Source organism: Nipponia nippon, unplaced genomic scaffold (genome assembly GCF_047370975.1).
Source record: "Nipponia nippon isolate SJK-2023a ecotype South Korea unplaced genomic scaffold, ASM4737097v1 scaffold_11, whole genome shotgun sequence".
Classification (NCBI taxonomy): Eukaryota; Metazoa; Chordata; class Aves; order Pelecaniformes; family Threskiornithidae; genus Nipponia; species Nipponia nippon.
Window position 1 is genome coordinate 5,533,615 of NW_028262302.1, and position 25,724 is coordinate 5,559,338.

The window sequence follows — 25,724 nt, forward strand, 5'->3', positions numbered from 1 at the left end:
TCCCCTCTTCTTTGGATTCCCAAGAGCCAGAGGATTCTAAAGCCAAAAATTCTGAGATGAAAAGCAAATTAAATTCAAACAGGTTACCCTGTCTTTGATCTCAGCAATAATTTCCATTCTGTCAACCTATTTAGAAAGCTTGCGTGTAGTTTGTGTAGGGAGTTCTTGCACTTCTACTACTGTAAAACAGACCACCAGTATTATACGCTTCTCCTTGAGTAGTCTTTAAAGGTTGGACCAGATGATCCTTGAGGTCCCTTCCAGCCTGGTATTCTATGATTCTATGAGTACTGGTGACTTTTCCAAATTTTTTTTCCTCCAGCATCCACAGACTTGCTATAGAAAGGGGATGGCCTAAATTTAATGAAATTCTGGATGTCCAAGAGACCTGTATTCAAATACCAATAAATTGTCATGAACATATACCAGTAACCAGTCTCTCCAGCTGAGGTGACATCAGTTGAAGTCAAAATATACTGCTATAGGGTGGATTGCTCTGAAGAACCACCTCTCAAATGAAGGATCCTACACTATCCTGATCCATCAATCTACTGTGACAACCCTAGTGAGGCTACTTAGCACTCCCTCAAGGATCATATCTGTTGCTGCCTAACCAGAGTTTTACAGCTGTGTAAAATTTCCTGCTACCCCCTAAGCCTGGACTCAGCAATTTTCTTATATACAGAAGGAGCTCTTAACTCAGTTGAGGGGGCTTCTGGCTTCTAGAGATGACTTGGGAATTCAGGCAGATATTCAGCATGAAAAAGCTTAATTTTTCTAAAGCTTAGGCCTTGGAAGAATCACAGCCCCCACAAAACGTTCCTTCTTCAGAAAAACACTCAGCATCACAGTGCGGTGCTTGGTGGGTGAGGCTTTCCATAGCAAGAGAGAGCTCTAAAGGTTCAGTGAGTTAAAACACAGAGAATGCCCATTTCCTATCGGATCTACCTCAGACATCCTGTTAAACGCGAGCAACCACTTAATCTACTTGGGTCCTGGTGCTCCATCTGTAAACTGATGATAACATTAAGCGATCTCATAGAAAATGTATATGGTTAAATGTATCCCTGTTTATGAGACTCTCATGCACTGTTGATGGAATCTGTGTCAACACAGAAAAGAGGAAGAAATTCGCTACTAGGTAGCCCAGTGCTATACCTAATAGTTAATATCATTGCACCAACGTATAGTCTTTGTATTTACACTAGAAGGCAACAGCCTTGTAACAGTCAAGATGAGAAATGGCCGAGGTTTAGCCAATTTCAACAATGGATCAAGAGAGAAAAAGAGGAAACTACCTGTCTGGGCCTCTCCAAATAACTCCTCTCCCAGGTTCTAAGTGATAAATGCCATAATAAAAGTTGCTGGGGTGTTCTCCTCTCAAATACCACTTAAATTATGGACATCTTCTCCTGAAAGAGACAGACACAGGAGAGGTTCTGAGCAGGTGAGCAAAATTTATTCATCACATGGGTCCATTTGGCCTCCATACCATGAATCATCACCGAGTCTGGGTGTATTTAGGGTAGAAAGAAGGAACAACAAATGGGAGGAGGGTATTAAATAATATTTGCCATAAAGAACACTCAGCTTTACCCAACTCCATAAAATTTAAACAAAAGAGCTTAGAAAATGAAACCCCAGTACATTTCAAAGGAATAAAGGGCAGTGTATAAGTTAGCCGTGGCATGCAATAGCAGGATATCGAAGCAAGTTGTTTAGTCAGGTTTCTAAAATCCACTGTCAGCAATATGCAGATGAGACACCTCTAACTATTTTTCATCCCTTCTGATCACACCAAGAATGTGAAGACAGCACAGTGCTTTCACAGGAGCCACAGGCAGAAGTAAGGCCAAAGCAAGGCAGAGGGATGATGCCAGTGGGCGAAGGGAAGCGTTTGAGAAGGCTGCAGTTGCGATGCAGCTTCCTTTGGCTGAAGAGCCTCCATAGTCAGCTCAGACTGTGGTTTAAGATGATTTTGGGGATTCTTCACCAGACTTCCATATGGGCACCCAGGAAGAGCTGTCTGCAATTTTGCCAGGAGATCCTATTCCTTCCACTTGTTATCCAAGCCTTCATTTCCAGTAGCAGTGCAAAGTACCTTGGTATGGAGCCTGTGGCTCCTAGGACAGTCCAGCTATTAGTGTGCTGTAGTCACTCTGCTCACAGGCATGGCTTACTTTTAATTCAGCCTCTCTGCTGTTTTCTGTACTGGCTTACCACTGAATCCTGAACCAAGCTTAATAATCAGTTGTTACATCCAGGATGCACCATCTCTGGGGCAAGACTTCCAAAAGATGAGATGGATTCTAAGGGTGGTGAGCACTCCCACAGCAACAAGAAGCCACCACAAACCTTGGCCATCCCTTTGTGACCTTTCATAGAATCATAGAATCATAGAATCGTTAAGGTTGGAAAAGACCCTTAAGATCATCGAGTCCAACCGTTAACCTGGCACTGCCAAGTCCACCACTAAACCATGTCCTCGAGCAACACGTCTACCCGTCTTTTAAATACCTTCAGGGATGGAGACTCAACCACTTCCCTGGGCAGCCTGTTCCAATGCCTGACTACCCTTTCAGTGAAGAAGTTTTTCCTAATATCCAACCTAAAATTCCCCTGGCGCAGCTTGAGGCTGTTTCCTCTCATCCTATCTCTTGTTACTTGGGAGAAGAGACCGACCCCCACCTCGCTACAACCTCCTTTCAGGTAGTTGTAGAAAGCAATAAGGTCTCCCCTCAGCCTCCTCTTCTCCAGACTAAACAACCCCAGCTCCCTCAGCTGCTCCTCATAAGACTTGTGCTCTAGACCCTTCACCAGCTTCGTTGCCCTTCTTTGGACATGCAAGTGTCAAGTACATTTCTTCAGCCACGTCCTGCCTGATGTAATTAGACAGCAGCAAGGTATGTAGTTTAAAAAGGCCTCCTCTGCCCCTCTCCTCAGCATTGCCAGGAACATCCCAGACCTGCCAGTGCCCCACTGCAGCTGCCTGTCCCCTGGGAGAAGAGTGGCCGCAAGGCCAGACCTCTGGCAGGTGTCAGTCATGGTCAGGTAACCTGCCTTGTGATTGAGGAATATGGTGAAGCTGGTTTTATGGTCAGGGCCCTGGGTTTAGGGCTCGAAAATCTGGATTCAGCTCTTAGATTTTCAATGTGACCTTGGTTATGTCATTTAGCCTCTCCCTATGCAGGGATCCTGCCTGCTCCAGAAGGGTGAGATAAGGATAAATTTGTAAATCCAGAGGACATGCCCGAATTCTCTGGTGAGGGAGATCATATAGGATGTTAGGTAAACAGCTCTCCTGCTGTCTCATGATTTGCATGCAGTAAAGAGCAACTGAGAAAAATCTTATTGAAAAAAATTCCCTGTTTTCAATCAGTAGTTGTATTCTCTGATGTAAATATGAAGTGGCTAATGATGCCTTACAATGACCTGCCGTATGGCAAGCATGGGTGTTTGCAGCTTGCCAGCAGCCACTGTGGGCTCCTGTTGGGGTGACGGACCTGTGGCAGCCCTCCACCACCATGGACCCCCGCTGGGGCCGCGGGCATGGTGGGGACTGCTGGCCGAGCCTACGGGGAGCCGCAGCCTGGGGAGCCCTCACCCCATCCACGTCCCCCTTCCCTCCTACCTGCGTGCTTGGCCGTTTTCTCTGCGAGCTCCCCACCCCATCACTGGCCTCCAAACCCCCTCTCCACCCGGAGCCTGCTTTATCACAGTGGGGAGCCCTCCCGCCCCGCAGCATCCTTCATGCCGTGTTCCCTCTGGGGGTGTTTGTCCCCAGGTGCCCGCGGCCGTGGCCCGGCAGCATCCCGGCTCCCACGGGGCAGCCTCGCTTGTCCCCATCCCCGGGGCCGCTCAGGTGAGCAGGCACCGGAGGGGGGCTGCACATCACCTGACCCCCTCCAGCCAATTCCCTCAGACAGGACGTCAAGTTAATGAGCCCTCAGGCCTGTAATTAGCTGTCAATTACCTCAAATTAATCAACTCCTTGCCTAATTAAGCATAATCGGCAGGTGGGCAGAAAACGGGCCATTGTGCGGGAGCCATGAGAAAAGCATGGCTGGCAAACTTGGTTAGGATCAGCGGCGCATTCCCGGACGCCGCGCCACCGACACCCGGGCGCCCGCCCCGCTCGCGGGCGCCCTGGCCCCCACCACCCCCCCGGCCCCGGGCCTTCTGCCGCGGGCCAGCGCAGTGGTGGGGTGGCAAGGATGGGGGGCCAGTGGGGCTGGGGGCTTTCCTGCCCCCGACAGCATGGGGCAGCCCCCAGGCGCTGCTTGGGGGGCCCAGCCTGCAAAAAGTCGTGGCGTGGGTGACGGCTGGGGGATTTTCTTGCTTAATATTTGTGCCACCGTGCCTTAATGTATCATCTTGCCACCCCCATTTTCTATCCCTGGTTTGCCGTGCTTTCTGCACTCGTATGCTTTTAATGTCTGAGAAGGGGGACTGAAACACACCTCGTGTTCATTGACCCAGGCCCACCTCGGTTATGAGCACACCTACTTAACGGCGTGAAGATATATGTAGATGGAAAATGGAGTTTCAATGGGTATTAATTACTACCTACAAAAATGAATCGTACTGCATTAATTTTCATGTGGGATTAGCACAACCCAAAAAACCCCCATCCTTCAGAGCTCTGTTTGGCAGAGGGGAGCCGTTCCCTGCCGGGGCCGGGGAGGGAGCAGGGCTCCTGCCAACTTTCAGATGTCACCGGAGCGCTGGAGGCAAACTGCTCTCTGCTGCGCCGGGGGCCGGATCCTGCGCCCTGCGCGCTAAATCCCAGCAAGCACCAGCTTTATTTGAGCGCAAACAGAGCAAAGTATCTTTCTGAGCCACGGAGAAGAAGGGCTGAGGGAAATGCAATTTCACGGTAAAAGTATTGTGTGCAATATTAAAGTGAAAGGTTTTGATTATGCCTAGAAAGTCTTTTTTTTTTTTTTTTTATGTAGCCAGATTATCACCCAGCACACTGGATTTACACTGCATTAGCGATCATCAAGATTAGAGCTGAATCCCTGGATAACAAACAGGAACACAAGACGTCAATTTATGACATAATAGCAATGGTAATGCAACAATAATCGTAGTCGAGAGAAGAAGGATGTGGTGGAAGGTGGGTCGGATCCCTCGGCTCTGAAGAGAGAAGCTGCCTGCATTGGAGTGCCTTTGATTAAAAATCCCTCTGTTGTGTCCAGAAGGATGATTTTATACTTTATTCCTGACAGAGAGGAAAAGCAACAGCCCAGCACAGGTAAGGCACAGTTGGTGCATGAAACAACCAGCAACTAGAGGGGCAAGTTAGGAGATGCAACCTGCCCCCCTGACCCTGCTAAGTGCCTATGCAGGTCCCAAAAGCCTCCTGGACCTCTCAAGGGAAGGTGCACATCAAACGTGGCATTTCTGTCCCTGTAGCTATTTGGAGCACAAGCCCCGAGAAGAGAAGCTGCAGGCAGCTCCTGCCCTGCACAGGGTGTCACTGGGTGACGAGAGAGGGGCTGTGGTGCTGCCATGCTGGGGAACAAGCCGGATCCTGGCAGCTGGCCTGGCCCGGAGGATTAGAGACTCCCCCACCTTCCCGGCTCACGCAGTGGCACATGCTGCAGCCGGGCCCACGAGGCCCTTCTTTTTTTTCTGCCTGCCCTGTTCTCAGTCAAGTGCTTATTACTGCAGCAGGGGGTTTGGGCAGGGACCCCTCTGCACACATAATGCAGGAGCCCATGAGGTGCTGGGGGACTCAGTGTCTCCTCTGTCCCCTTGGCAAAGACACCACTTTCCAGAGCTTCCCCGGCACCTGCTATCTCAGGATGAATCTCTAGACCCTCCTGGGAGGGCAGCTCTTCTTTTGGGAATCAGGAACCACCCCAGTATCCTCATGTTCTTCAATTTACGAGTGTTTTTCTTCCAGCACCCCCCTCCATCATGTGTTTTCCTTTGGCTGAAGCACTGGCGCCGCTCTTTGTGGGGTCCATCAGCACATTCCCGAGGACCAGCTTGGGAGGGATGCTCTGTGTGACGGTGTCACGGATGGTGACATGAACTGCAGGCGAGTGGTGCTCTCCTGCAGCTCCCTGTTTATTTACGGGCATGCTGCAGATGCATATTGATTTCACCAGCTCATTCCCATTTAGATCTGGAGCACTCAAAATACATCAAGGTTGACTAAGCATTTCTATTATCACCTGCCTTCTTAATCACTCATAACTCTTTCGGTCTGGGAGTGTGAAGTTCTCCAGATCTGATCTCCACCCAAGGAAGCGGCGGTCGCTTTGACTGTGCTGTGTTTGAGCAAAAAGGGCTCAGGTGTTTATGAGGGTAAATGCCCAAGCCACAGAACCCTTATCTCATTATAAACAAAAACTCTATCTTTGTGGAAATGAAAAAAAAACCCAAACAACAAAGAAGCAGGCAGTAGAAATCTGTTAGGGCTAGACTGATGGAGCAGCTTTCAATGATCCACTGAAAATCAATTGCAACAAGGCTGAGTTGTTACAGGTCGAAAAATCGTGCTGAGAGAGGCAGTGTTATTGCTGGTGGGACGCTGCTGCTGCTGCCTGGAGACCTCCCTGCTGCTGGGGCTGCATGGCAGGCGAGTGTGCAAGGCGCTGTACGGCCGAGTGCTGCATCTCTGGGGAAGCCAAGGGCCTGGCTGGGACCCCACACAGCCACCTTTTAGGGGAGCACCCCTGGAGCCCGGCCACTGGCTGGGGATGTACCTCCTGGAGAGGAGGAGGAAGGGTACAGCGGCAGGGCCAGAGCAGATCAGAGGAATCCAGTGGCTATTCAGGTACCAGACAGAAAAAGATATTTATTCCTATCCCTGACATTGTGTGAACGCTACTGGCCGCTCCAGATGTACCAGACTCTGCTGTCCTGCAGGTAATGCTCCAGCTGGGAAAATACTCTTCTCCCTCTTGGCACTGTCATAACAAACACAAAAAAAAGCTGGGTGAGCAATGAAGCCGTGCCATTTTCTGATTTTGAAAAAGCAAAAGCTATAACTATTTCATTAATTGTTTTGGCCAATGAGTTAGAAACAACAGTAGGGACTTCACAACAACCTGCCTGTCATTCCGTCCGTATGCGACACCGGGTGTTTGTCAGGATCGTGACCACCACCTGGTTTACTTTGCGCAATGCCATAACATTGAGGCCGGCCACGTTTTGGTTCGGTTGTTGCTTGCTGCATTGCCCTGGCAAGTAGCAGAAGTGGTTTGAGGGGAAGGCACTGCTGCTCTAAACAGTCGATCCTACGAAAGCCGTGAGCTTCTCTGGACTTGACCGCTAACTGGAGCAAGGTGGAGAGTCAGCAGCTCTTCCTGACCAACCCTCTGTGCAGCTCTACCCCAAGATTATAAAAATAAAGCACTCAGGTTAGAAAGTACTTAGAACGTGCATCGTGATTCTCCTACGCCTGTTCATTACAATGCAATCTGCAATCACATATCTGCAGTGCTGCAGTCTCTCCCTGGTCATGCGTGAAACTAACTTCAGCAATAACTGGGTAACCTCACCAAAAACAACGGCCAGCCCCCCAGGCGAGGGGTTTTGGGCTAGCCTAGAGTGGGCTGCCCGTCCTGAGCTCGGACTGGCCCTGGGCCCCATGGAAAGGTGCACAACGGCCTGTCAACATCAGGCATTTAAGAAAATCGTGAAAGAAGGTCACAAATTTCATAACCATTCAGTGTCGTGTGGTAGCACCTGGTGAACAGCCTCATCCTGGCACTGAGGGTACGCACACACACGCATGTGCAAGTCTGCTTAGCAAGGTGCAAGCATGCTGCATTCCCGGGTCCAGGAGCAGCTGTGCCTGAGCCAGGAGCCTTGAGAGTGACCAAGACATGAGGCTGGGCGTGGAGGTGCTCCAGCACAGCTCCACGCTGCCAGGCTGGAGCCAGCTGCCAGCCAGAGCAAACCCGCATCTCTCCTTGCTTGCCTGTGTAGACACACACTTAATAACCATTACTGCTTCCCAGAGCAAGTTTCTAGGCTTCATTATATTTTTACTTGTCTTGCAGGAGATACAGCAAGCACTCTGATAAATGAACAGAAAGGGCTGCTTGCTTTGCAGGGGATTTATGTGACAGTCTCTTTCTCAGCCCAGGAAATCCTTTGTGCCGTTCCTCACGGTTGGCATCCCTAGCCAGCTGCAGATAGGGTGAACCAGACCCGGGGAGCCGGTGGATGAGGGCACCATCGCTGTCCCTGCACTCTCACCAGCAGCGGGTCAGCACAAAGCAGCCTCCAAGCAGGCTCTGGCCAGCCCTGGGAAGCTAAAACCCTAAACCGAAACAGGCAGAACAGCCCAGGGAGCGGTGGTTGTTGGTGCTGCGCCACCTCAGAGGTGCTGAGGGCACCACTGGTGTTCACCTGGGTCTGTGGCAGAGTTACCCAGCTGAATCTGAGTGCTAGTGAAAGACAGACACCGTGCCCGTTTGTTCCCAGTGTTGCTCCAGTGACCTGAGCTACCTTTCACAACCGGGGTGGCTCCAGGCATGAGGAGCCCTCGGTGCATCACCATCCGTGCCCATGAGTGTGGGCCACTGCACGGTCCCTGCGCATCCCAGTCCCTCACCCACCAAGGATGCTGAAGGCTGCAGGGTCTGTTGGTGGGGTCACGACGCTGGATGGGGGCACCACTGCTAAGGGGGCAGAGGGCACGGATGGCCCCGGGCTAGAGGCCACGAAGGAAGGCAGCAGCTGGTGTGGGGCATGCTGCCCAGTGTCCCGAGGCCATGGCGGGGAGCGAGCAGGGACCATATGGAAGGTGCCGCCAAATGAGGCCGTTGAAGCAAAGGCTGCAAATGAGTTTAGTAGACAGCCAGACATTTTGAGGAGGGGGGAGGCAGAGGGGGGAGTGGAGGAGAGCAGGAGAAAGGGAGAGCCCGGCACCGCGGCCGAGAAGGACCCGCTGGGGCACACAGGCGTGGTAGGCAGTGCTCCCTTTCCCCCCACTCCACACCTTCTCCCGGTGCCCTAACTTTAAGACCCCTTCAAAGGGAAGAGGGGACCAAGGTGTCGAGGCCTCTTCTTTGTTTTTAATTACTTCCCATTTTAATCTTGATTTGCACGTCGATCTCTCAGAACTGGGCCAGGGACTCTACAAAGCCCTCGTCAGCAACTCCCCCAATAATAAACAGGAAAAGGCTTAAGGGGCAAATCACTTGCATGTTAATGAGACTGTTTGCTGGAGTCAAGAGAGAAAACAGCAAACAAACAAATGGACTGAATTCCAGCAGCAGCTGTTTGCTCCTTAATCTCGGCTCGTCAGAGCTGCCCTTTGATGGGACACAATCTACACAAACGATTGTGCTAAATCTTCTAATCTACGTCCTCATTATTACATCCCTTCTTACGCATGTAAATCAGGGACAAACTCATTTTAATATGTAGATAGATTATGGAAGGGAAGGGGAGGGGATTGGAGGGGAAAGGAGCTGCTGGTGGTGTCTGCGCCTGCCGGTTGGGAGGGGTGTTAATGAGGAGTGCAAGGAGGGGACCTCCCTGCACAGACCCCCAGGGTGCCAGGAGGAGGAGGAGGAAGAGGAGGACCTGTTCTCAGGGCAAAAGGGGGGTACAAAGGGGCAAGGACACTGGTGCTGGGAGGCTGGAGAAGACACAGGCGTCAGGCAGCACTGGCAAGGTGATGTGACAGGGCGCTGAGGAGGACTTCGCCCTGGCATCCCCCCAAGCCCTCTGCCCGTGCACTCAGCCCCTGGCGTTGTTGAGGTGGGATGCTGGAGGAGGGCTTGGTGGTGTACAGGAGGGCTTGGTGGTAGCATAGTGAGAGGTGACAGGGCCACACTGTGGGGGCACGCCAGGACCCTGGCATTGTCCGTGGGTGCCTTACAGTGCGGGGCCTCCTTGCAGCACAGCACTGTGGTCTCCTGCCCCTCCTCAGCCCGCCCACTCCTGGCACTGTTAGTGGACTGAGGATCAGATCAACCTGCTTCACCCAGGTTGGAGTAGCAGGCTAACACCTCAGGCTGCAGAGTCCAAGGATGCAGCCTACACTGCCTTCAAACAAATGTCATTAGAGCTCTGGTTATGGTCTTTAATAATGTTCAAAATAGTTGCTTTTACAACAAACACAACTGTGGGAAAAAGACCTCTCCTGCATCTCCCTGCCTCTGGCATCTTCTAATCCAATTGCCAACCTGCAACCTGCCCCTGAACCTTCTTCTTCCACTGGAACAAGATGGGAGAACAGCAAGGTCGTGCAGCACCAGCCTTATTTATCTGAGCCACCTTGTCCTTCTCTGTTCCAGGAGGGGCAGCCTCCTGGTAAAATAGGGAAAAATATTTTAAAGACAACCTGGTTAGTTCACAAATTCCCCATTGACCTCACACCTGTGAAGGAAGGATGCAGAAGATAAGCAGTAGGTTGGAGCACAAAAGGTGTGTATAGAACAGCAGAGGCATGCAGGAACATAATCAAAAAGGCCAAGCATAAAATAAGTTTGCAGGTAGCAGGGTAATCAAAGGGAACAAGAAATCATTCTGTAAATTCATTAGTAGCAAGAGGAAGACTAAGCAAAATATTGGATCACTGCTCAACAGGGAATGAAAATTATTGACAGAGGATAATATTAGAGAAACTAATAGCAGTGATAAAGAGGTAAGATCTTGACACAGAATAAGGAAAGAGTATGGTAGAGGTAATGTTATTGAGTTAGATGCATTCAGATTTATTTGGTGTAATGAGCTTCATTGCAGGTACTTAGAGATTTGACTACAGCAGTCTCAGAGTCAGTAGTGGCTGTCTTCCAGAACCTGTAGAGATGTGGTGGAGTACAGAAAAGCCACAGGCATTGCTCTTTAGAAAGTGAAGAAAAGACCAATGGGTAATTATGGACCAATCAGCTTAATTCCCATTCCCATTAAAATTCTGGAATAAATCACCAAGTTATCTCTAAATTTCAAAGGCAGAATGAGACCATATCAGTTGCATTCAGTGTGTGTTTGTCAAGGATCAGTCCCTTCCAGTCACTCTAATTTCTTGCTGTCACAAGGCCACAGGTCTTGTAGATAAGGAAGGAACAGAAGATGTTGTGTATCTTTACTTCAGTAAGCTGTTTAGGGTCCACTTCAAAAGCTATCTTTATGAGTAAACTAGGGAAATATAAATTAGCAGAAACTACTGTTAGATAGAATAAAAAATTAGTCGAAAAACTGTGCTCAGCGAATAGTCCTCAGTGGTTTACTATCAAAATAAAGAATGTATTGAGAATAGCTCCACAAAGATCTATTCTGGGTCTGGTTCTGCTCACCGATTTAATTAACAACATGGATGACAAAAGAGACATCAGGAAGACACAAACCTGGAAGGCACTTTAAGTACACTGGAGGACAGGCTTAGCATTCAAAATCATCTTGGCAAATTGGGAAAGTGGTTGAAAAAACATAGATGAAAGTCAGCAAGAAACCATGCAAAGAATGTCGGTGATGCAGAAAAAATGAAATGCATAAACAGGGGTTGGAAAACAACTTGTTAGGCAGCAATTCTTCCAAAAAAGCACAAGGGGTTATAATGGATTACAAGCCCTGTCAAAAATAGTATGCTGTTGCAAAAAAGTAAACCTCCTACTGTAAGGAATAAATAAGACTACAGCTGCCAAGACCTCTGGAAATTATTTTTCCTTCTAATCAGCTTTGGTGAGACTTTAGTTGGTGTTTTGAGCCCAGTTTTGGCATTGTCTTTCCATGTGGACCCATTGGAGTGTTTCTAAAGGAGGGCAATGAGAATGATCACAGATCTGACATTTCCTGCAAGGAACAACTGAAAGAAGTGGTGTTGTGTAACTTGAAGAGGGAAGACTGAGAGAGGATAAAAGAAAATCCCCAGGCATGAAAGTTGTAAAGGGAGAGGGAAAAATCTGTCCTTTGTGCCCGTGGCAGGCAGGTAAGTCCACAGGGAATGGCAGCAAGAAAGGTCTGTGTTAGGCATTAGGAGCAAAATTAGGAAAAATGAGTGGGGGGAGAGAGAGAGAGACTGTAAGGGAGACACTGGAAGAGATTACTTAGGTGCTTGTCCATCTGTCAAGAATGAGACAGGTATAGCTGGTCACGCCACAAGGCAGAGAGGAGGAAGAGATGGCCTCTCCAGGTCCCTTCCAGGCCTAATTTTCTAGGAGTCCATCTTCTCATTTCTGACATCCACCATCTAACCTTCAGCAATATTGGAGATGGAAGTACAGAGAGAGGGATGAGGCATAAGGGAGTGCCACTGGTTCATGGCCACATCAGTGCTCTCCTCGCTCACGCCCCAGCATACGCTTACTAACCAGGAATGATGACAAGATGGAGACCTGAGAGATGACAGAGACCTAAGAGATGATTGAACCCTTGAGATGGACAAAGTGTTGGCCCCTACCATCTTCGGGGATCTGGGTAAAAGCAAAGGGCAGGGGAATGCCACCCAGATCACTGTCATGCCAGCCCATGACTGACTGAGCATTGCTGCTAGAGTTAAAACAGTGGTGTGAGCATCTCCTTCCCTATTACCACCAGATAACTGACGTGACTGCTGGTACTGCTCCTCCCTGCTAGGAAATCTAAATCAAGTGATGGCTTGAAGATTTACTATAAACTGTCTATATACCTTAATAGAAGTATCTATTTCTGCAACATTTCCTTGGGGAAATCTATCAGGCTGGAACAAGTATCCACCTCAAGTAATGGAGTTTCAAGTAAAGGTTGGAATTTTTTTCCTTGCCCCTTTCTCTCTATTCCCAGCTATTTTCAGTCTGTATGTTCATCCTCTATCACCTTCTTTCCTTGGCCCCAGGCATTCCTGTTCATAGAATAGAATCGTAAAATCATAGAATCATTTAAGTTGGAAAAGACCTTTAAGATCATCGAGTCCAACTGTAAACCTAACACTGCCAAGTCCACCACTAAACCATGTCCCTAAGCACCACATCTACCCATCTTTTAAATACCTCTGGGGTGGTGACTCAACCACTTTCCTGGGCAGCCTGTTGCAGTGCTTGACAACCCTTTCGGTGAAGAAATTTTTCCTAATATCCAATCTCAACTTTCCCTGGCGCAACTTGAGGCCATTTCCTCTCATCCTACTGCTTGTTACTTGGGAAAAGAGACCGACCCCCACCTCGCTACAACCTCCTTTCGGGTAGTTGTAGAGAGCAATAAGGTCTCCCCTCAGCCTCCTCTTCTCCAGACTAAACAACCCCAGCTCCCTCAGCTGCTCCTCATAAGACTTGTGCTCTAGACCCTTCACCAGCTTCATTGCCCTTCTTTGGACACGCTCCAGCACCTCAGTGTCCTTCTTGTAGTCAGGGGCCCAAAACTGAATACAGTACTCGAGGTGCAGCCTCATCAGTGCCAAGTACAGGGGGATGATCATGTCCCTAGTCCTGCTGGCCACACTATTTCTGATACAAGCCAAGATACTTGTATCGCACCCTTGTATCACACTTGATGTTCCACACACCTTGTCTGTCTGAGGAGCACAAAGCCTTTCATGCTTTCTTTTGAGATGAGAGACAGACCACAAGAGGATCATTGTCCCTTGGCCAGATGGGCCTTGGACTTAAATTCACTATATCTGGGATTAAAGGTGGACACAATCCCAGGGTCCACCTTTCTTTGGGCCGCTATGAGCAGCTCACTGTTGTGTTCCAGCGGTTGTGCTGATTCTCACGTTGCATTGCCTCCCAAGCCAGGATATTAGCTCTGGTCTTCAAAGCTCTCTCAGAGTCAATTACATCTGAGTCTGCATTTTCATCACAGCTCAGCTGCTCCTTTGGGAAAATGCAGTTGACTAAGTCCATGATGAAGTGAGGGAAACCGGAGATGAAACTGAGATAAATGTCAAAGAGGTTTGGCTACTGAATAAGTTTGCAGAGGAAGTACACTACTCCAAACTGGATACGTTTAGGACATACAGCAATGCTCCCCATCTGAAGAAGCTTTTCCACTATAACAGAAAAGAGGGCTTAATATTATAAAGTATGATTAAAACACACAAAAACTGCAATAGCCCCTTCTTAACAGACTATATTAGCAGTTACCAAAATAGTTTCATGGTCATAAGGAAAAATGGTTTGAGACCCTAAGACATTCAGGAGCCCCCAGTATGCTGAAGGAAGAGCAGTATCAGGAAAGACACAGAGTGTACAGAAGATTGCAGGAAAACATGTCAAAGAGGTTGGGGAGGGGGGTGAGGAGGGTTGGGACAGGATGTGGTACGTGGTGTAGGAGTTCCCTGCAATGCAGATGCCTTCCCCAGGACCTGTACGAGCCAAGCATGCAGGATGCAAGGGGTCAGCAGCATTGCACAGCTCCTGTGTCTGGCACTGGTGGCTACCACCAGTAAGAGGGCAAGTGTGTGAGAGTGAAAACATCTAATCTAGTAAATGTTCCCCATGACAGAGCTCCCACAGTCCTTCCAGTTACTCTGGGGAAATGTCTACAGTCTAATGTCATCCATCCCCTCTCAGCATTCATCTTTATCCTGTGCATAGGTGATCTGCATTTCACTTAGTGACTACCACTCCTGTTCCTGGTGCTAGCCCAAATCTTTAGTCTTCCTCATCAGATTTTGTACTCTTCTGGTAGCTGAGCGATCGCTGCTCCCCTCCCTTTAGTTATCACTTAAGCAAGTCAGGCACATCTATGCATGGCTCACAGACCAAAACCACAAGCTCTCAGTCATTTTCTTTCCTCTTCTCTAGACTCTGTTCAGTTTGTCAGTATTTCCTTAAAAAACAAATGTGCAAAACTGCACAGAAAATTTGAGACTTAGCTCAACATTAGAGCAATATAACATTAATGGGCTGCTCCACAGTGTCATGCTTCTGAACGTGGAGCTGTCTCAATCCTTTTTAGAGCTTTGTCATATTGCAAATGTACATTGTGATCACACCAAATTATTATTTCCAGCTGTTCTCACTGTCCAGCTGTCTGTCTCTCAGGCATATTTTTGGCTCTGGGTTTTCCCCCTGTGACAGTTTGCTGAGTTGACTCCCACCTATGTTCTCTTTGCTGCACCATTCTGGTTCTCTCCCCCGATGGGCACAAATTCTTCCATCTCAGTATCATCTGCAAATGACATTAATATGCAGCTTGGTCTGCTTTCTCCATCGTTTATGAAGACTTGAAGAAGGGCAGATTTAAACTCTGCTTGCTGGAGAACTTCTGTCCCAGCCTGACAGTTACACTCAGAGCCTATCATGTACAGTCATCTGGCTGCATTCTCATTCCCACTGATATCTCCTATCTGAAAATTCACAATAATTTTCCAGTGGCAATTTCACATTTTGCTAATTAGAACCTCAAGAACAGCTCTGAAAATGGAATTTTTTAATCAACAAAATAAACCACAGAGCTGAACGAAGCCCAGTGCATTTCTGACACCAGGCAAGAAGGTCACTTGAACCAGTTTCATTTCATTTGGATTGTGTCCTTGGCAATTCAGCCTGAATTTATTTTGACAAACAAATCTTGTGAGTAGCTTTCCTACATGTTGAATGCATCTGGGGTGTTCCCTTCCTCTAACAGTTCCATAATGCTAAGACAATTCAGTATGCACAGCAAAATTCCTTCTCTTATGACAGAGTGATGGAAATTAGATTTTTGCCATTGCAATTGAGTCGAGCATTCTTTCCTCCTTTGAAAGATAAATTTATCTACCATGCTTCTTTCTTCAGCACCTAGCTCTGTGCCATCCAGATGCAGCAGAAAAATAATACAACCACAGCCCAGAACAAGAACTTTTTAATCTTTGCCCTTGTTCTGAGGCAGAGGAATATGCATTTCTGCTGTTCCATTACTGCAAAAGCAGAATAATACCTCGTTTCTCTTAGAGTGGGATCCATCTCGCCTAACTTTAGATGCCTACAGCTGAGCTAGTCATGGGCTACTTCTGTAGTCAATATCAATCTTGTCAATAAAGTCAATGGAGATGCAATTCCTCTAATGCAGTGTGGACAACTATTTCAAGATAAGATGAACTGTGCTCTAGGCTCTATTGAGCCTATTGACCAGAGACCTCTGGATAGAATGGGAATGGGCTCAAAGTAGTCTCCCTGCGCTGTAGATGTTCACTCTGGGCCTGATGAATCCCATTGCCACATTGTGTTCTCTCTCTGGACATTTGACTCCAGATGTCCATTTGCTCATTCTGATAGTTACCATATAGATGACAATAAGCAGGAATTTTGGGGAAGTTCTTTCCTATTGCTGCTAACACAATGCTTTAGTCCAGATCCTCTGTGGTGCTCGGGTATTGCCTTTGATCATGAAAGATCTCTTTGAAGGCTACCTTCATAAGTTTATCCTGATCCACAAATTCAGGGTTTGAGACAAGCAATGAGGGATTAGACCACATCTATCAAAGAGCACAGAGGCATTCTTGAGGAGTAAGAAATAGTCCCCAGGGTTAAGATCAGGCCTCCACAAGGTAGTAGGCTTGGCAGCTGGCTGGTGTTCATCCACCCAGCAGCACTGGTGGTGCGTGGCCAGCTGTTGAGAGATTTTAATTTTGCAAGATAGCAGCCCCTGGTCACAGGGAAATGGCACTCAGTCACTTGTGAAGCCTGATGTGCCTGTGACTGAGCCAAGCCTGCTCTGTCCCTCAGCCCTGGCTCAGGGCAAGCAGCTCCCCTGAGCGGGCTGAGCTGGGGGCTCACTCCCTGGGAGAGACCATCATCACCCAGGGCCTTTCCACAGGCTGCTGGACTCCACCTGGGATAACTGAGAGGGAGTAGCTCCTGCACTGTTGCCCCAGCCCCATGGACAGCTCAGTGCAGCGCTGGGGCATCACGCTGTAAATCAGGGTGGTGAAAAGATCTGGGGTAGAAACACCCTCTTCCTGGGAGGCAAGGGGTGTCTTCAGATGCCGATCTGGCCAGTGTCTTCAGCCTTGGGAAAAATGATATTCAATATAGGTTGGTCCCTCGGGTCAAGTGAGACATCTCAGCCTTGATGGCCTCTTGTACATGTATTAATATCCAGCTCACAATACCCAAATATCCCCAGCATCCCCCCTCACACCTGAGTCCTCCCAGGGAGCAAGGGCAGCTTTTGGAGACTCTTCATTAGGTCACTGGCCTCAGGAGCCAAAATCTCCCCTCCCCCACCTCTGTACACAACTGTTCTTCATTTACATAAATTATCTCTATTCAATTATCTGTCCAGATGTCCGAATTGTGCCACCAATGATCTGTGAATGAATTAAAAATGGAATATAATTTAATAATAACTGATTAGAAGGAGATTAGTTGTTATATAAAAAGGAAAAACCAAGAGATAGCTAGTTGCCCTTAATCCGAGCCAATCCACAGTAATTATAGAAATACAGTCTCGCTTGCTCGCCTTCCCCATTTCTCTTCTCCCCCCCCCCCCTTCTCTCTCTTTCTCCTTTTCCCTTTTCTCTCTGTCCTTTCTTTCCTCTCTCTCCCCTCTCTCTTCCTACTTTTTTATTTCTTGGTCTCTGTCCCTCCTGCGCCTTCTCTCCACTTTCTCCTGATTATACGTACCTACGTCAACAGAGTCAAAGCCCCTCCGGCTGCTGCTACACCCGTGTAGCTGGGGATGTCCTGGCAGGTCCAACCAGCAAGAGCTTTCGGCTGCATTAATGTCCTGTCTTTCAAGCCATGTTAATGACGGTGCCTTTATACTCGCACTTTTCTGTTAAACATTTCTGGAATTGCTGCCTTTTCCCTGGGTTCCTAAGCCAGACTCTTTTCAGGTTTCCCTCTCCGTGTCTTTTGGAGTCGTGCAGAGCAATTTCTACATTGTGCTGGATGTAATAAAATCATAAACAGCACAGAGGCTCTGGCTCCTCCTCTTGCACCAGGCAGAACCAGCAGCAAGTCCCTGAGCCCCCGCGGTGTCTCTCCCTGGAGAAGCGTGCCCAGACTTTTCCAGGAAATTCGTCATGGATTTATTTTTTCAGTGATATTCTCTTCTCTCCCAAGCATACAGCCACAATACCCCAGAGCCAGGCTGAAAGAGAGAGTGCAGCACTTGTCTAGGTGTTGAAGGCAGAAAAAAATGGAGAGAAAAATACAGCACCCTGCTATCTGAATGCTCTGGGGGGGCGGCCCTCACCTTGTCTAACTGAGCTCCCTCCCTCCTTCCCTCCTAGCTGTCACCCACCTGTGTCAGCTGGGACTCCTGGTGCAAACCTCCGTCTCTCACTGTGATGTGCAATGGCATGAAGCTGAGTAACTAAAAATTACTATTAGTTTATTTTTACTCCTCTTGTAAATTAGAACAAGGCAAAAAAAATCATTTGCTGCTGTTCACTGCTGAGCTGGAGTGGACTGTTTATTTCAGGTAATTTCATAACGTGATTTGGAAACTATCAGTTAGCAACCTAAGTCAAATTTACCCCCTAGTTCAACATGGAGCTTGTCAGATGTGGGCAGTGATGATTAGGGACATGGCTTAGAGAAACACTCTTTTACAAGAAAAATGAAGCCAAAAACCCAAACATATTCACTGCCATAGACTCATCTACCTGTACTAAGGTACCAGATATTTCAAACCTTTAATGTCTTGGCTTACTATGTGAATGCTGTCTTCCCTGACACCCTGTTTCTGAGTTAAAAGCTCTGCTCCCCCTTCAGCCGTCACCCTTAAGAGCACTGCTTACAGCAGCAGGTCCACCTTTCCCTCTTCTAAACACTAAGCCATCTGCAGTCGCTACCCCTTCCCCCAAAATTCATCCATAAATGGCTGCTCCATCTCTCAGGGACAACTGCAGTGTTTGGAAAGTCAACTGAACCAGCTCCTGTGTTCCTCCAGCATCAATTTAAATTCACGCCTGTACTAAGATCTATCCTGTATCATTGACGTTGGTGAGACCAGATCAGGCTCAGCACTTGCACAGGAATTCGAGGCCGAGACCTTGGCTTTGCTGCAGAGACGTCTGAGTTAGCAGGGAGGGGAGAAGGACCAAGCACGGCTCAGGCTCCAGAAGTTTCAGGTGCAGCAGTGTTGTGCATGGAAGTATTTGCATATAATATTATTCACAAACATGTATGTGAAGTATCTAATCTAGACTTTGATGCTGTGGTCATTACCATGGCATCTGAGCATCCTATGAATATAATTCAGTACAAATCATTTTATATAAATAACACTTTGTATGCTGGTGCTTTTGTTATCTTCTACACTGCTTTGTCAAATAAGATTTTAAGGAGGACTTTCTTTTAGTGGTATGGTGATCAGTTCTCTGCCTTTTTAATTATTACAGACTTCTTCAGCTTAGGCAAAGACTGTAGTGCCAGTTTTACAGGAGCTGCTGCATTTTGAGGCATCCAGCCTGGCTCTGTGCAGCTGGAGAGCAGAACCCTGGTTGGCTCTACCGAGGAAGAGCGGAGATCAGAGAGACCGAAGGTCTAAAGCCCAGAGAGAAAACATAACATATGATTTCATGGGCTGCAGACCATTTTGCTGAGGTCACTGATGACATTGTGATGGCAGTTGGTGGTTATTTTACCCTTTAATGCACCTTTTATTTCTTTAAAATAGAAGGGTATTTCTAGGCATAAAGGAATTCAATGTTAGAATTTAGTTAATGCTACAGCTGCACCAACAACCAGCAAACATTTCACAAAATAAGTTTCAAGAATGTTAGCATCAAAAAACCTCAACCGTTTAAAAAGTAATAGAAATTAATTACTACAAAACGTGTAAAGTTTTGATTACCCTGTCATTCATCCCCTTTCATTAGCACAAATGTAAATGTGAAGATTTACTTCATCATTCCAGAAACACGCAGTCTGGGTCAATTTATATATCAAAAATATTTACGAAGGTTTATTCTGGTGAGCTAGTCTGTGTAAGTGCTGGAAGCACAGGGTCCATATTTATTCCCTCCTTAGTCGGTAACTGCAGGATGGGCTGTCAGTTCCAAAGGAAGCTGATCAAAATCTTGTTCAGGTAACGTGTCTCCTTCACAGGTCACTGCAAGCAAAATAATTCGTTAATTGTAATTTCTATGTTGTTGCCAAATTTTACGATATTGCCTTGCATCTCACTGTATTTGTGGTTTTCGCAAAGACCTCTAAGAATCAAGAGATTACAAGAAAATTTCAGCTTTTATTAAAAAGTGTCTCCACCACCACTGCTGCAAAAGGTTTGACAACACCAACTGGAGCCATTCTAATGCTCAAAAAAAAAGAAGTATAATACATTATTTAAAGCCTTCCATAATTTTCAACCTAATATATTTATTTTTTATGGACTTAATTAAAAAACTTTGGACTCTTGGGCTTTTGCAGTGAACATTTTTATATTTTGATCATTAAAATGTTAGTGCTCTGTGGCTAGAAGACGTGTTCAGCAGACTTTGAAGGATATTATTTACATATGATTTGGCTTTGATAGTCTTATCTTTTTGAGTAGTATTTTACTCACAAGTAGTTCCACTGGCTTCTATGAGTATTATTCAACATGATAATATGAGGAGAAGTAGCAAATCTGCCCCTTAGGTTAATGCAAGACAAGCCACAGTTACTGAAGGTATATTAATGCTTTATGTTTTGCAAAAAGTGTTTTGTTCTGCTTTATAAATCCATCTCTGAAGCCCACATGAAAGCATTATGCACCTTGGTATTTCTGTTGCAGAGATTCAAAGTTAAAGGGATTACTGAAATGTTTCTCTACCGTTAATTTTCCCAGGTTTAGATTTATGTTAGGGGATGTGTGAACTGGAAGCATAATCAAACCCTTAACACACGTTACCTTTTCATTCTCCTTTTTTTTGCATTGTTTCCATCAGGGTTTTGGTATCTGCTTTTCTAATGGTTATTAACCTCTGGAGGAACCTCAGTTTGAAGCTGGTTTTGTTGATAGTTGTTATGGGGGTTTTCGTAGAAAGGATGTTCATTTACAACAAATCTAAGAACATATTGCAATGCCCTGAGCAACGCTTAGCTTTATTTTTCAGTGTAGGTTTTGTTAGGAGTCTGAAGACGAAGGGCAGTGCCACGACATGAGCAGAGGGACCAGGAGCACTTCAGTCCAGTCCTACCCTAACTTCATCAGAAGACAGTGGCTTTTAGCACACCAAAGCCAGGTGACTTCTCCAGACCACCCCATGTGCAGGACCTTCTCCAGCTGATACTCCCGCACGCTGCCTGGGAGAGGAGGCAGTGGCACCATCCTGCCCCATTGGCTTCGCCCAGCCTCAGCCCTGAGGAGCAAACACCCTAGTTCAGTTCAAAGTACTTCCTTGGCTCTTTAACCCATTCCCATCTAACAAACATGCCTACGTCCTGGCTCATTCCCCTGGGCTCCACCTCTGCCTCGCAAACCAAACCTCTGGCAGGTGGCTGTGAGCCAGCTTTGCCTGTGCTCCGCCACACCAGAGCAGCAGCACTGATAGAGGCTTCCCCCATCCCAAACTGTCAAAATGCTCTTTTAAGTCTTCTAGGTTGGGTTGTAAAGAGCCTGGGGAGTGAGACTATGGCATTTTCAGAAATCCATGCTGACCTGAAGGTGGGCTGCTCAGCTCCACACAAGGATGAAGGCAGAGATGCGTTGCTAAATAGAGGCTATTTTCCAACAGAACAGGATGTATTTTGAAACAAATTGGGATGCATATTGGAAGATACTACGCAAGGACGTAAGATGAGAAAGAGGCCTCAGAGTGTTCATAAACCATGGACCTATCCCAAGCGACCCAAGGTTGGGATAGACATGAGATATCCCAGCTGCTAATACAGAGTCCGAGGAAACAAAAGCGCACCCTGGGCTCATTTTTCCATCTTGGTCCTTTGGGTCACCAAGGGGGAAGCAGGGGGCTGATGGGACTCCAGTGATTCAAACCAAAGTGGTGTAAGTGACACCTGCTGCTAGATGCCTGGGCAGCCGGAGCACAACCTTCCTCCCTGCCGACGGAGCAAGGGTACCATGGGGTCACAGCGAGCCTCCACGCAGCCCTGGTCTGAGAATATCACCTGTTTACACCTTCCTGGGGTTGCCTGGATGAGGGATCTTTTGACTCCATCCCTCCACCCTAATTCTCCATGACCGCACTCTCTGCTGGCTCCATGGCTTCAGTTAGACATTTCGTGGCATTATCTGCCCTGCAGGTTATTAATTCATCAGGGGAGGCCAGAAGGCACTAATGACTGTTGGTGCTGAAGACCTGGCACCTCCATTGTAGATGTTTGGGGAGATTACTTTGGATTAGCTCTTCCCTGGTGCCATGGGCTGAAGACCTATTAGCAGCTGGAGGGCGCTGGGAGGGGAACCCATACCAGATCATCTTCCCATCCCGTTTCATCCGCAAGGACACCAGGTTGCATCTCCTGAGACCCCTGCGCAACGCAAAGCGCAGCAATGGAGGCGATCGGGAGCTTCGCATCCGGGATGCACTCTGGATCCAAAAGCAGATCAATGTTCAATGTAGACAGACTCATTAGTCACCGAGTCCAACCTGTGCCAAGGCTGTAAGCTTTGCCTGTGCTGGAGCACATATTTTAGAAGGTCTGAGCAGGAAAGACCATTCCTCAGGCAAACAGTTTTAACACTGGAATATTAGAGGTGGCTGTAAATCAGGTTTTCTCATACTGTGGGAAATTCTAACATTTTAAAGTACTTTCTTTCCATGGAGAATTAATGTTGTAATTTTAAAATGCTGTTTTGTAACTTCGTTTCATTTTTTTTTTCTTCTAGTTTTACAGGTCATCAGCAACAGCTGACAGCAAGCGCTGCCTGCAGAATACACACACCTATTGCTGGCACCACACCATGACTGACAAGGGAGATAGTGATTCCTATTTTATATTTTAAAATCATTAAGGTCATCAGAAACTTCATGGCACATGAAATATTTCACACTTTTGGCAGCGTGAAGATTCTCTGCTGCGTTATAATGAAAGAATTTTCCATCAATTTGGTATTCACTCCGTACTATGTAGCAAATGTACTTAACAGTTTGAAAATTAAAATGAAAATAGATTTCAACGATTTTTCATGATATAATGTGATAATAGTACAATAATATAAAATGAAAATGCATAAATTAACATGAGAAAATACATTTCAGAACAATTTTTCTAAAACAAACTGTTTCATCTATTGCTGTAGGAATTTCTGTGAGCAACTATCTATTTTTCTGTCAAAACCCCAAACATTTCCATCAAAACAGCTTTTTTCCAACAAGAAGCTCTTTCAAAAATGTCTCGCCTACTCTACTAATTATCCTCACTGTGAAAAATCCAGGCCTTATATTAATACTTATATTTAATTAAATTAATTAATTTAATTATGAATTAGTTAGCTTGACCTTCCGGTACTGAATCCTGTTATGCCTTTGTCTAACAAATTAAAGAACCTTCCACCCTCTGAAAGCATCTCTCCTAACCACTTACAGAGGGTGACCAAGCCACCTCCTCATTTTCTCCCTAACAAGCTGAATAGATTGAGCTTCTTAATTCTCACTGTACGGCAGGTTTTCCAGCTCATGGGTTGTTCCTGAAGCTCTTGTCTGAATAGTTTCCAGTTCTTCGGTGTTATTTTTGGAAATGCAGACACTAGAAGTGGACACAATATGAATCCGTTATGGCATCCCAAGACCATCCTCATCCTGCTAGGTAATAATTTCTTGCCGATACATCCCAAAATTGCATAGCTCCGGTAGAGCAAATTATACCAAAAATCCACGTTTAGTTTTTATTATCTGTCACACGTCCTCCATCCTCCTCAGAGCCACTGCTTCCCATGACAGCATCCTGTGACCTTCATTTTCTGTTCTGAGATATATGATCTTGCATTTGGCTATATTAAAATCACATATTGTTCAAATGAGTAGAGCCTGCCAAGTGATCCAGATTGCTCGGTATAACTGACCTGCTCCCATCATTATTTATCACTCCACCAATTTTTATGTCAAGTAGAAATCATTACCAGCATTGATTTCGTATTTTCTTCTGAGTCGCCACAAAGACATTACACAGTATGGACCAAGAACCGATCTCCAGGCAACCCATCTTCAGAATTTCTCCGCCCGTGGACGATTCCCCACTGAATTTTTCAGAACCACTAATTAGTCGGCTTTTAATTCATTTCATGTGTGTAATTCCGATTTCACCTCAAGCTAATTTTTTACCAAGGAGGTCCCGGGGTGCCAAGCCAAGCGCTAACCCCACACCTCCACGCGCGGTGACCACCGCTACCTCCGCACCGCTTCATTGCCCCCTCTCCTGCAAAACAAGCTGCGCTCAGAGTAACGCTCCCCTTCGGGCACGCATCCCCCGGGATTACGGGGATTGTGGATTTGGGCACCTTCACTCCCCGCCGCGCGAAGCGGCACCGCAGCAGCCCGGAGCTGGTCCGGCTCCAGCGGGGCTCGCCCGGGGGCTGCCCCCGCGGGAAGGCGCTCGCCCGGGGACCCGGCTCGGCGCGGGGGGGCTGCTCCGGCGGCAGCCCGCCCCGGGGGAACCGGGGGTCCCCGTGCCTAGCATCCCTCCTCGGCCGACGCCGGAGCTGCCGCCGGTAATTAGCGGCATTAGCGGAAGGAAAGTTGCCTGCTCTGATCTCCCGTCCCGAGGCCGCAAGGTCCCCGCTGCCCCCATCCCTCCAGCCCTTCCCTTTCCTCACTGCTCTATTGCACGCCGGGGCGGCCGCCCCCTCCTCCCCTCCCTTCCCCTCCCCGCCAGCCGGGGGAGGCTCCCGCTTGTATTTACCAGCAAATGATTAATTGTTGCTCGGCGCTGGCCGCTAATGCTGCTAATCCGGGCGGCTGCGTGTTCGGCCGCTCGCCCGGTGCCAGGCCCCGCGGGCGGAGGGGTCGCCGCGCCGGGCCGGGGGCCGGGGGCCGGGCTGCGCCCCCGGCTGTAATTACTCCCCAGACAAATCTCTGCAAACAGAGGAGCGGGGAAATCTCTGCCCATATTGCAAAGGGCTGCAGCCCCCACCCGCTGGATAATTTTGAGACTCAAATCCCAGCAAAGACCTGCTACAAATTGCTGCAAATTAAGCTGATTTTGCCCCGAATGAGGGATTTTCTGCTGCAGATCAGCCCTTCCCGGAGCTGATGAGGTGGGGATTAGAGAAGGGACTGAAATCAAAGGGACAGGATGGTGCGGGAGGGGGGAGCCCGAGAGGGGAGCCCAGCAGTGAAAGTCCTGGAGCATTAACACTTATTGATTTCTACTTTGCTGACATTTTATTCTATTACCAAGTTTCCGATTAGCCTAAACTAGGCTCCATGACAGCCAAGGCAGGGTGCAGAGCCCCGAGGGGCGAGGGGCGCCCGCTCTTTGGGTTTGCACCCTCCCAGCCCCACGAGCATCTGCTCTGAGCAAATGCCGCCTTCCAGGGGCTGCCTGGCTCCGGGCCCTGCGAGCGCTGTGAGGTGAGCTGGGCTTGGGCCCCGGGAGGGCTGCGAGCTCCTGTTGCTCACCAGAGATGCTGGTGATTTTGAGGGGAGGAAGGGAGCTCTTTCCAAATTCTGTCTCCTTATAACCCCCCAAATCTTTAACATTACATGTGATGGGGGTAGCCAGTTCACCCCCTTTTCAACACCTGTCTGTCTGTCCATCTCTCCATCCCTTCCTCTCTCCCTCCCCACTCCCTCTGGAGCCTCATTTCCATCTGTTTAAACAGCAACAGCAATGTATGTTGCAGGTATTTCAAATTGCACCATTAAAGATTTTATGTTGTGGATGTTAAAATTAAAAAGATATATGTGCAAATAGTCACTACGAATTTAATCAACTTGATTTACTACTAATAGG

The 25,724-nt window shown here is 47.7% G+C and overlaps 1 protein-coding gene across 2 annotated transcripts in view; it reads left to right on the forward strand.

The window, feature by feature from the left end:
- The window catches only part of LIN52 (lin-52 DREAM MuvB core complex component), a 68,977-nt gene extending 61,606 nt beyond the window's left edge, over nt 1-7,371 (forward strand). For both annotated transcript variants that reach the window (XR_015702239.1, XR_015702240.1), the window contains 2 exons: nt 4,956-5,257; nt 5,912-7,371. The gene's annotated coding sequence lies outside the window, so the exon portion shown is untranslated. The remainder of the gene's footprint in view (nt 1-4,955; nt 5,258-5,911) is intronic.
- The last annotated feature ends 18,353 nt before the right edge of the window (nt 7,372-25,724 follow it).